Source organism: Apaloderma vittatum, unplaced genomic scaffold (genome assembly GCF_000703405.1).
Source record: "Apaloderma vittatum isolate BGI_N311 unplaced genomic scaffold, ASM70340v1 scaffold37083, whole genome shotgun sequence".
NCBI classification, from domain to species: domain Eukaryota; kingdom Metazoa; phylum Chordata; class Aves; order Trogoniformes; family Trogonidae; genus Apaloderma; species Apaloderma vittatum.
In genome coordinates this window covers 32822-35563 of record NW_009708066.1, presented here as the reverse complement: position 1 = coordinate 35563, position 2742 = coordinate 32822, and positions in this window count along the sequence as shown.

Genomic DNA, 2742 nt, shown 5'->3' with positions numbered 1-2742 from the left:
TGGTGGAAACGCGCCTCGTTTAACGCGGAGGGAACTTGCAGCCTCAAACGCGTCGGGTCGGAGAGAGAGATCCCGAGTGCCGCAGCTCGCCTTGTGCACAGCTCTTAAGTAGCTAAAAAGAGTTGTTCGACTTAAAAGGTGGAAATAAAATGTAATTCCCATGGTCTGCCTTTCAGATAACCTGGGTTTCTTCTGCCTATCCCCAGCAATTCAAGTGATTCATTTGGTTAAGGTTATTGCAGCCTGTTGGGAAAGATGCTACGTCAGCTTTTGTGCCTTAAGTGACTTTAATAATGGATAGAGTGCTGGATGTTCGGAGGGACCGCTGGTGTAGGGCTCCGTTACTCAAGTCACTTCTCGGTCAGCTTAACTTGGCCGGCACCAGCCACGGGCCGAGTGTGGTCTCCTGGCTTACAGAGTGCTCCACTCTCCGGAGATGCCTTATCGGAAACAAAATAGTTTGCGAAGGGTCTGACCCTGCAGGAAGGTGCAGAGGACATGGGGAAGTGCTGCATGGCTTTTTGTCAAGTCGTGCATTCCGTTTTGTTAAAACTTTCGCAGCGCGAGCATGTGTTTTGGTCTCACATGACCTCACATTTTTGGTCTCACATGCTTCCTTGTTGTAAAGAGCAAGTAGTAAGATAATCACACTGAACTCCTGTGGTCTGAAGCCATATTTTTTAACCATGTTATTCCCATACTTAACTGAAGAGCTGCTGCTTAAATTAGTGTACCTTTTTAGATCTGCATACAGCCTTAAGTAGGGGAAGCAGCATTTAACTGGCCTTCTATATCTTTGTTAGGCCTGAAATCAGTAGTGAAATTAGTTCTGTGAGATTTGTAGGAAATAGCCCTGTTTCCAGAGAGCTGATACCTGAAGGGAGAGACACTCTTCCCAAAAAGGGTGACTTCATGATTGTCATCTTACTGACGTAGCCACAAACTAGTTAAATTTATGCGAGCTAAGTGCATTTCTTATCACCGGTGTAGTCCTGGTTTTAAGTAGTAATTGGTTCAAAACACAGCCCGTAAAACATTGCTTAAGTAGGTTACACAATGAGGATCTAGTGCTCAGGCAAATAAAGCATTTGGTTAATATGCAGCTATTTTTTTTCTTTCCTTAATGAGCATTGGAAAATGTGAAAGCAACCCTAGCACTGCTGTACATCTGCATAGCTTATTTGTCGATGACACCTCAAACTACTCCTGCTGGCTTGTTGCTATTAATGGGAGCGTGTGTTGTTAGCTCTGCGTAATGTTAACTAAGGTGGTTTTTGTGGTATCCCACCCTGCCTCAGTGTGCTGAGTACAAAATCGAGTGACCTTTGGCCACCTCAAAAGCTAATAGGGTAAACTGGCCGGTTTGCAGCAAACAGCAAGAAATGGTATTCCTGTTTTACTAAGAAAAACTTTTTAGTGTGAAATTACGTATCTAGACATGTAAAAAGTTGAGGTAAGCTGCTTTTTAAAAAAAAAAAATTCTGAAAAGCTGAAATCTTAAGTTTGAATTACAGAGAAGTTTCTAATGTACCCAGGACCAGATCTTGCTGGCCTAATTCAGATGAGCCTGGGCTCATGTAGGGTGTTTTAATAAGGCTACCTTTACAAATATATCTGGTCTTGGCAAAACTCCCCTTTTAGTCAGACCTGCGGTGCAAATAAAATCTTTAATGTTATCCCCATCCCACTTTAGTGTGTTTGGGGAACTAGTGGACATCTGAGGCTGCCCACGCGTGTCCCATCCCCATATCCAGCACAACTAAGGAGAGGAGTCTGTGTGAATATGCCAGTCCAGCAATTTCCTTCAGCTAAAAGATGCTTCGTCAGAAAGCGTGGCTGACAAGCCCACCTTCCCAGAGCTATGCGATAACAGAAAGCTTACTTTAAAGCTTAAATATATATAGTAAAGAGCAGAAAAGACATGAGTTGATGGTGCCTTCTCTGTGTTGAGGAAACAGCATGCTGCATATGGTACAGCCCTGCTGCTTTCACAGACTTCTGCGTGGCTCAGATTCTTTGCTGCTAAAAGCTGGGATTTCTGTGCCAACATCCATCAGCGCTTTTATTTCTAATATTGTCACCCCCAAATACTTTTATTGTAAAATGCTGGCCTGATAGTATTTTATCAAAACCTGGTAGTGTGTGATCACTGTGGTATCTAAGCACAATCTTCAGTGTGTTTATACTCCAACTGTGGACTGAGTAAATAGGTACAACCTACAGATTTCATTTTAGGGGCAGTAATAAGGGGGTAAATGGAGGTTCAGGCAGTGACCTACTCCAGATCCATGCAGGAATCCCATAGCAAATCAAGGATTAAAGAGCTTTTGATTTCTAGTTGGTGCACAGCAGACTCATTACTGTGAAATACAGACTTACCAGTCTGTGGGTCTCTTTAACTCACATGCTTATGTTTTTAGCAACTTGTGGCAGACTTCTCTTTGGCAGAGCAGTTGCAAGCTTTTGAGTTCCTGGCATCCAAAACTCATCCAAAACTTCTAGCTTGCCTCTTCACAACACGCAGAGGAGCACATGTTGTAACTGTATCGATGACATAATGCCTGGTATCTTTGCGAATTTAAAGTAGGTTCAGAATAAACCTATTAAAATCCCGTATTTTTCTTCCAGGTTATATACAGCAGGGAAAAATGCCACTAGCAGTTCACAAACTTCAGTTTATACACAGAAAGACCTTGCCCTGCTTTGGGTGTGTATGAGTTCAGGTAGGCTTTTCTGTGGCTG